At 37.2% G+C, this 9,937-nt stretch overlaps 1 protein-coding gene across 2 annotated transcripts in view; it reads left to right on the top strand.

Annotated features, from left to right (window-relative positions):
• The first annotated feature begins 813 nt into the window (after positions 1 to 813).
• The window catches only part of LOC145989829 (uncharacterized), a 105,857-nt gene continuing 96,733 nt past the window's right edge, over positions 814 to 9,937 (top strand). The window contains exon 1 of one of the 2 annotated variants that reach the window (XM_083125224.1): positions 814 to 898. The gene's annotated coding sequence lies outside the window, so the exon portion shown is untranslated. Of the gene's footprint in view, positions 899 to 6,518; positions 6,636 to 9,937 lie in introns of those variants that run through there. The other variant, XM_083125225.1, reaches the window with a different exon arrangement.

Here is a 9,937-nt window from a genome sequence, read left to right as displayed (position 1 = left end):
CTTGCTTTATGCACTGTAAGGCAAGCCTCAAGCAAGGTTGCCAGCTCCTTGCTTTAGGTTAGGTTAGACAAAAAAAAAACCTTGGTGATTTTTTTCGAGTAAAATATTGGCAACACTGCGAGAAAATAGAGCTTATGCCTTACAAGAGCAAACTATTAAGAAGCCTCAAGCAAGATTGCCAGCTCCTTGCTTTAGGTTAGGTTAGACCAAGAAAAAAAAGCTGTAGGTGGGCTGTCGGTTGTTTAACTCTTCCCTCTCTCTCTCTCTCCTCTCTCTTTTTTGTAAAAAGCCATGGCAAAAGCACCAGTAGGTTGGCAACCTTGCTTTATGCACTGTAAGGCAAGCCTCAAGCAAGGTTGCCAGCTCCTTGCTTTAGGTTAGGTTAGGCCAAGAAAAAAAAACCTTGGTGATTTTTTCGAGTAAGGTGTTGGCAACACTGCGAGAAAAAGGTTGCCAGCTCCTTGCTTTAGGTTAGGTTAGACCAAAAACCTTGGTGATTTTTTCGAGTGAGGAGCTGGCAACACTGCGCCATCAAGTGAAGATCATGCCTTACGACAGAAATCCATAAGGAGCTCCTCACTTCAGCTCCTCACTTGAGGGCGTTCAACCGGGCTGATTGGACTACTATCAATCTTCCTCATCGTCGTGATATTAGCCAAAAATCGAGGAAAGCTACGCTAAATAACAAAAATTCATTTCAAATGAAATTAAAACGAACTCATTGGAACTCAAGTAACCACGGGTTGGTACTACTGCTAGTGGAAGGCAAAAATGCATGATGCAACGCGCACGTGACGAAACTGTTTCCGCATTGAAAGTGTTACTGCAGCGCCGTAGTGTTACCGAGATTTCTTGTACGTCGACTTCAGATATGGAGAGGAGAAAATTGTATTTTGAGGTAAGTAGTGAAGTACATGCTATGTTAAATGTACGCAGAAAGTGTGTGTATGGTACTGAGCTCGAGTCTAGTTACAGTTCGTAGCGAGTTGAAATTTGCAATTGTCATGCTTGACTTGACATAATGCACGGACTCCAAAGACCGGACATCAGGTTATATTATATCTGCATGTAATAGAGACATTTACTTTTTTCGATCCCGATTTTATTATTTTTTCAGTTCGCGATAATGTGCAACTTTTTTGTTGTTGTTTTAGCTTACATAGATGCAGTGGCGCAACCACAGGCTGGGCGTTGCTCCCAACCTTCGACGGAAGTCAAATCTAGGGGGGTAAACATTGACGGCTAAGGGCACCTGCAGGGGGGGGGGGGCAGAGGAGACTTACCCTCTTCGATTTCAAATTTAATGCAAATAAAAGTACATTTCGTAAAATTTTCTTGCTCGCAACTCCTCCTTTCTCAGTTTCGTGAAGTTCAGAGCCGCAGCTAGGTGGCGGCTAGGGCCAGCCATGGGCGCCGAATGATCTAAATGAAAAAATGTTGTGCAAGAGAGAATGCCTTGGCACCCCGTGATATTATTTGCGCCCTATTAGGGGCAAATAGGGGGAGGCAACGGGGGTGCAAACATTGACGGCCAATGGCATCTGCAAGGGGGATGCAGAGGAGAAATTGCTCCCTTCGATTTCAAATTTTATGCAAATTAAAATACATTTTGTAAAAATCTCGTGCTCGCTTCGCTCGCCAGCACTACTTTTCTCGGTTTCGTCGGGTTCAGAGCCTTAGCTAGGGGGCAGCGGGAGTCGGCCATGGATACCGAACGATCTAAATGAAAAAAAAAATGTATAAGAGAGAATGCCATGGCGTCCAGTGAAATTATTTGTCGATAAGAGGTTTGTGAGAGATACTTTTTTCTCCAGGTGTGCAACACTTTCTGGGAGGCCAGTGTTTAGTTTTGTAATGCATGTCCTTTGCTCTGCTGTCCCATAGACGGAGGAAACAACAGAATTTCGTGAAACCTGATTGTATCCCCAAAATAATTCCCAGTACCTTCAGATCAGCACAGATTTTCCGCTGGTGTTTGTCGTAGCTAACACTTGTGAGAATCAAAGCAATGTTTTCATATGTTTCCTTCAATTCACTCGCATGAGCAACTGGCACTGAAGGTTTCTCATTTCCATTATGCAGAAGGACCACCTTCAAGCTAGTTTTTGACGCATCGATGAACAACCTCCATTTGCCTGATTTATAGTTTTCTCCTAACTCCTGCATTAATCCAGTGACATTGTTGCAGTATACCAGGGACCCATTCAAAGAAAAAAAGGAAGAAAATTTTAGTTGACGTTTTCTGAATGTAATACTTGTCCCTGGTTCCAGCAGGTTCCACCCTTGCAGTCTTGAACCCAGCAGTTCCGCTTCTTTCAATTATTCGTGATTGGTTTGAGGATCATTATGGACAATTCCAACGAATGATTTGGCCACTTAGATTGACAAGACATGAACCCCATTAAACACACTTGGGATATGATCGAAAGATTATTCATGCACAAGATTCTGCACCTGCAACAACCATGCAATTATGGGAGGGTATCAAGACTGCATGGCTGAACATCTTATCAGGGACTTCTACCGACTGGTAGATTCCATACCACATCGAGTTGCTGAACTTCGCCAGGCTAAAGGAGGTTCCAAGGTAGGTATCCCATGACTTTTGGCACTTCAGTATATATTCCTAAGAAATATCTCTTAAGTTTAGGAATTTTCATAACTCCACATGTTTCTAATATAATTAATGCCATGCCTCAAAATGTAGCAATGACCATGCAGTTAGGATTGGTAATGCATGGTTTAAAGTACTCACATGTTGAAACTGTACTAAATAAACAACCACTTTACAGAAGATAGATTACATGCGTCTGTTAGATATTATAAGCAGATAGTTCACATACTTTACTAAAATTGACCAGAAATCAATTTACATAATTTAAAATGGACTAGTTTCAAAAGTGACTGTGTTGGCTTTTGTTAATACTCAAAATAATTCAAGATATGTACACTACTCCATGTTGTCTAGCAACATTAATTTTATTCAAGAAAAATCTGGAATATTTAAATATATATATATATATATATATATATATATATATATATATAGACACACACACACACACACACACTAATAGAACAAAAATACACATGTATGTATCTTTAAATTCTTTAAGAGAATTTGAAAGTTATTCTTTGCAAATACAATCTTGCATTACACCATACAAAACGGATTGTCTCCGTGTGACATATTGAGTGAAGAACTACACGTTTCTTTGGATACATTAATTGATAGTGGGCTCACAAAAATATATTTTCATCAATGACTACTAATTTGGAATGACTTTGAAGCATATCTTCCTGCAAAGTCTTTGATGCATTTAGTACATGTAAATTCCCTTTTTCTAGTGAGAATATTAAATACAACTTTAAGATGATATTTATAGTTAAATGCTTTACTGCATGCCAAGCATACAAATGATTCCTGCTGTGTGAATTCTTAAATGCAATCGAAGATAACGCATTGTTGTAAATGATTTGTTACATGTTGAACACACAAACACTTTCTCCCCTGTGTGAATTCTTAAATGCATTTAAAAATCATGAATTGATGAAAAAACTTTGTTGAATGTTGAACATTCTACTTTATCTTCTCCAGTATGAAATCTTGAGTGTCTTCTAAGATTCCCTTTCATTTTAAATCCTTTCTTGCATGTTGAGCATACAAATGTTTTCTCTGTGCTGTGAATAATGGAAAATGCTTTGTTGCATGTTGTACATACAAATGGCTTTTCTCCCGTGTGAATTCTTGAATGATCTTTAAGCTCGCCTTTTCTTGCAAATGATTTGTTGCATGTGAAACACTCAAACAATTTTTCACTGGAGTGAACCACTGAATGCAATTTAGAGATGTAAAATTTGTAAATGATTTATCACAAGTTGAACACACAAATACCTCAGGCGTAGCATGAAATCTCATGTGAATTTGAAGCTTACGTCTATGATAGGAAGTCATCTTGCATTCATTACAAGAGAAAACATTTCTGGAGGTCAGGAAGTTGAAACACTCTTCTGCCTTACTGTTAAATATTGAGGTCAGGAAGTTGAAACGCTCTTCTGCCTTACTGTTAAATACTGATGTACATTCGCAATTGTTCATTGCAGAAACACATGTTGTAAATTCTTGTGAGAACTGTTGTTTACATTTGGTTTGTGGTGTGTCACATTCCTGCAAGGAATTGTTAAAAGCTGAAGAATGTTCTGGATTTAACTGTTCATCAGAATCTATATATCCTTGGTTATTTCCACTTCTAATTCCACAGGTTTTCAGTGAGTACCCGGAAGTAGATTTAGGTGCTTACACATTTCAAAGTGATAAAATTTAACATATTTCATAATTTAAATAAATCACTTGGAAACACACATTTTTGGCCCATGAAATGTTTATTGTGTTACTACATAACATTTTATGCTGAATTCAAATATGCACTCACAATTTTTCACTCACCCTCAGTTTTGTACAATCACATTTTTTCACTATTGCTTTTAAGAATTTTAGGTATTCTTTGTGTGAATGTAAAACAATGTTTTGAATGATTTCAAACAGAAGGTGAACACAAACAATTGAACTCTTATGTGCTGGTTTCATTATTTGTGAAGAAAAAATGTCATCATGTCAGTGACGCTAAAATCACGAAAGAAATTTTTGTAGGTCCCCAAATTAGAGCTTTGATAATGAATAAAAAAAACTGATGGTCTGTTAAGCGAAGTTGAAAATCAACATGGAGCTAATTTAAAAGTGTTGTGCAAAACTTTTTAGGACATTGTGGGTGAACTGTTAGTCATACATAGGGTGACCAGACACATACATTCAAAAAAGAGGACAGAGCATGGCGAAAAAGGAGGACAGTGTCATAAAAAAGAGGACACCGCAAAAAATGGCTATACATTTGCCATTACTCATAATTTAATCAATATACAAAAATCTTACCAACATTTTGCTCACAGATGCTTTTCAGAAGATCTCTTTCTGTTTTTTTTTTTTAACAAATTACAAAGAATATCTATAATTTGAAGCACAGAATTTTACTCCCTTTCTAATTTTTGGATATTAGACTGAAATATCTCCACAAGTGAATGCAAATGTAAGAAGTAAGATTCTCTTAACTTTTTTCAAAGAGCCAAATTAAAATTTTAGGTAGTTTGGATTGGGTAGAGAAATATGATTTCAATGCCACGAACATTTCTAGCACTCTTTCAACAGCAGGGGAAATTGGCAACCACCTTACACTTTACTCCATATTCGTTTCTTCCATCCTTTAAAACTGGATATTTTCTTTCGCTTCGTTATTTCATGAAAGTAAATATTACTTAATAATCAAAATTCTCACTACGCATTTCTGTATCGCGTATGTATAACTCGAAAAGGAACTGGCCGACCTCTGTGTTGGAGTGGTTAGCACACCCTGCCACAACGCCAGAGGCCTCGGTTTCGAATCCCGGCCTGGGCACGTTTGGCCTTCATCAAAATCATCATATCATCGCTCATACTCATCTTCGCGATTAGCCAAATGTGGCAAAAAAGCGAAGTAAAATAAACCAAATCAATCAACCGAATAGGAACTGCACAGACTACATGCGTTCCAGCAGCCTCAGCGCTTAATACTAATGACTGGGGTGAGGAAATTTGCCTATTTACCTTTTTTCTTCCTTTGTAGTATACCATAAGATTTCATGTTTAAACTTTAAAGTTCGTTTCATTGAGTTCCTATTCCGAAAACACATTTTTACAGTGCCCATAAATTCCTAGTTTGATGGTTAGTTGCAATTTTGCTTAATCATGCCAAAAAATGGATAGATGTTCTGCAATTTTTCCATACTTCAGCTTTTTCTTACGTGCATTTCGCTTTCCCTATATTGAAAGATTTAAGGCTTTGTTGATGTTGTACTGACTGAAATCTGGAATTCGCCAGATTTGATGGTCTGAATTGGAACATTGTTTTAAATATTCTTTTGTTACAATGGTGCAAATTGTTTATTCATCATTTGTTCATATCCGCACAGTCGTTAGCACAAGCTCTTCTTGTGAGAATTATTTTAACAGACGATTCCCCGCAAATGTGAATTTCGATCAAAAGAATATTATTAATATGTTAATCGCTAGCGCACTTTTATGTATAAACTGACATGCTAATACAGTATAACTGTGCATTGTAAGAAGAAAATTTAAATAAGTTCACATCCATTGCCTATTTTAATGTCTTTTTTTAATTTTAGGGTGCCTTTTAAGTGCCTATTTTCGTGCCTTTTCTTAGTTTATGGTGTTTTTAAGTGCCTATTTTCATCATTTTGGTGCCTATTTGACTGCCTAACGCGTCCCAAATGAAGCATTCTGTATGCAGCACATTTGCTATGGTCAATGCTATACTAAAGGAGGACATTTAGCGATTTCTAAAAAAATCCGCCCGGACGCCGGACAGACACCTGAAAAGGAGGACATGTCCGGATAAAAGAGGACGTCTGGTCACCCTAGTCATACAAAGATATGGGGGCATCCCTCAAAATACATTTCTTGGACTCTCACCTGCATTTCTTCCCTCACAATCTTGGGTGATATTAGTGGCGAACATGGCGAGCATTTCCACCACGATATTACTGTTTGGCATTCACTTGGGAACCATAGGACAGTAATCAAGGTAACTATACTGCTCTTGTTGGTGTATTCTCAGCTCAACATCTCTTCTCATATCTTGCGTAAGTCTAGCACTTTTGTGCAAGTAACAACTGCCCAAAAGTAACCGGGATCGACCTTCAGGATGGAGGGTGAAATCCAGCAGGGATCAAGTTAACGCCCTTATTTAGGTCTCCAGGGAACAATCCTGGGACGAACCACAATCGGTAACAAGAATGTGATTTTAGAAAATCATAGCTACGACATTAGACAGGAAATGGTAACGGTCACCTGGCAATCTACAAAAGTAAATATTCTCTCCTACATGAAATTCACAATAATGAAACCACCAAGAAACATGATTGATCCGAAAAGGACAGATTTCTGATGGACTAGTTACCGCTAAATAATTAGCAACGAGGTTATATTAACAAATGCCACACGTGTGGCTTTCTCTGAGAGTTTTCTTCTATTTCTTGTTGATGTCACATTGTCTTTACGATATTAAACTATCTATAAGTATTTAGACTATAATTTTTCTTAAATGTTAGAGATAATTTTGACAGTCAAATACCAAACCTTACATTAATGTATAAAGCAGTGGCATCTTCTGAAAATTTGACATGGTTCACCACAACAATTCTCATTTTTTTGTGTATATTTATATTAATTAGATATAGTAGAAATAAAACACCACTGTAGGCATGCAAATAAAATAAAAACAGAAGTCTGAAAACTTCAAATTATATGTCAATTTCTATACATATGAAGAAAAAAAAGTTGGTTTACCACCGGTAACCGGAGGCAGCATGGGAGAATACACCACTGGTATCAAGAAAATTGTAACTTACAGTGGCAACCAAGATATAAATGTACATGGAAGTTAAATCACAAGTATTCTTAATATGTCAGATTTTACACTTTCAGTTTTATTGTATTTATTGCAACTCACATCTGAAGCAATCCAATTTAAGTTAGGGTTGGAACTGAATTTCATGTATCAAAGTACTCCCATGATGAAACTGTACTCTACTAAACAAAGAAACACTTCCCAGAACATATCAAATCTCAGATTAGATATTTATTTATTTAATTATCTTCAACTGAGACAAATTTTCAATCACAGAAGGTAGTATGTACAACATATGCAAATATATACACTTTCCCTTTCTTTCCAGGTAGTATGTACAACATATGCAAATATATACACTTTCCCTTTCTCTCCATCATCACACACGCACACACACACACACACACACACACTTGCATACAAATATAATACATAGCATATACCATTTTCGCAAGTAGCACGCTACTTTCGTGGAAAAATGAATAGTAAGTGTATCAGAGTTAATAATATTTGCTGTCAAATTTTAAAATTGCAATATGTTTAGAACACTCTGGTTTACACATCAGTTTCCTCAATATATTTTATGATATTGTAAAAAGTATGTACAAGTTATTGACTTTTCTGCAGAAACGATAATTTTCTTTAGTTAATATACAGTTTCTAAATGTATGTATTTCTTGTACTTTTATATTATTTTTCTGTAACTTTTTCTAATCATGACAATGAGGCAGGCACAGTTGTCCCTATAGCGCACAGGAGCAGTGAACCCCCAGTAATGTAGGGTATTCGCTTCAAGAATGGACAATAAACAATATCTTTACCTTTTTGCAATTTTTCGCAAAAATTCCTACGGAATAAGTAATGTCTTTGAGGCCGCAACACGACAAATTATTTTGCTGTGAAAGAGAAACCTCGAGCCAGCCGCGCTGATGCAGTTCCTCAGTTGAACCCCCGCAGGACAACTCCTGCAATGGTGAAAGCACCAGGTGGTAGGCAGAAGCTCGGGGTGGAAATAGGGCAAAATAAATGGAAACGGATACTGCCGAACCTTTAGTCTCAGGAAAACAGGTGGAAACACTTCAGGTACGCGAAAGTAACAGAATGGTGCGATTGGAAGCCACGACCCTGTCAGTGTCTCAATTTTATTTAATTTTTTAGTTTTTGAAGTGCTTGGATAGTTGTTAAATATTAAATGATGCTTTGAGTGAAGCAAGGGGTGGACTGTGCTTAGGTAACGTCATTTGATGGAGTGTAGGAGTTTTAAATTGTAGTCATAGCTTATAATTGATGTTATTTATTACAATTTGGGCTGTATGAAATAATCTAGGCCAGTGATTCATAAACACATCCCTAACACCTTCGTAACAGTTTCTCATTCTTTTCCCATGCAACCTGAAATTTTCCATAAAGGCACAATTTATTGTCGTTTCAGCACTTAATTTATTCTTATATTCCTATTATAAAACATCATACTTCCACATAAGAACATTCTCCCCCATCCTACTTGTTTTGGGAAGAAACTTTTATTTGCGGAAACTGAAGATGTTTTATACTACCCAAGGAGGAATAGTGGGGGTCATAACCTCACCCTTTGGCCTAGCATTCCTATAATAATAATAATAATAATAAAAGACCGTCCGAGACAGGAAAATATGTCACAATGATTGCTGGCTATAGTAAAAATGTATATGTAACCCCCTTTTTGAAAATAGTGGGCACGCCACTGGTTTCATATTACATCGGTGAACCTCCAGGAAAACAATCCATGAGCCACACGTGCAATGAGGATGAATGGCTTATTTTGTTGTACTGTTATCTAGTCACTTTCTGCCACTTTTGGCTAATTGTGAGAATGAGGAAGAATGATGAATGATGATGAGTAGTGTGGGGAATGGAGGAGCAGTAAGATCCATCCTCCCAACTAGGCATCTTTCCTAGTTTTTGTCCACTTTATGCACAGATAAGCTAATTGAGACTGGATCCGAATCACTAGTGCCTCTGCCAGGTCGAACCTGGAGCTCTTTGATTACAAGGTAACAAAATTTCCACTGTCTTCAGGGAAGCATTCCCAACAGGAAACTTATGTAAAGCATCGCTCCATCTGTTGCTCATTTAGCTATTCCAAAGAAGCATCCCCCAAATATCCACAATGTTAGAGCAAACATCAAACGAATTACGGGAATTATGATAATAAATAATGATCTATTTTTCATTAAGTACAACTATCATACTAGGGGCTTCTTTTGAATATCCATGTGGTTGTTTCAAGATTTTTTTTAAATGCAGAAGTAGCGCAAAAGTAGCGAGTAGCGTAGATGAGTAGCATAGCAAAGCTACATTTTCGGACGAGTAGCGGTAGCTGTAGTGAAGCTACTTTTAAAATGTAGCGTTCTGATCACTGGCATATACACATACCCACACACATCTCTCTGACAGAATAAGTTTCTACTTAACTATAACAACAAAAAATTTCAGAT

The sequence above is a fragment of the Lepisma saccharinum genome, chromosome 7 (assembly GCF_977018435.1).
Source record: "Lepisma saccharinum chromosome 7, izLepSacc3.1, whole genome shotgun sequence".
Classification (NCBI taxonomy): Eukaryota; Metazoa; Arthropoda; class Insecta; order Zygentoma; family Lepismatidae; genus Lepisma; species Lepisma saccharinum.
This window is presented reverse-complemented; position numbering and strand designations above follow the sequence as displayed.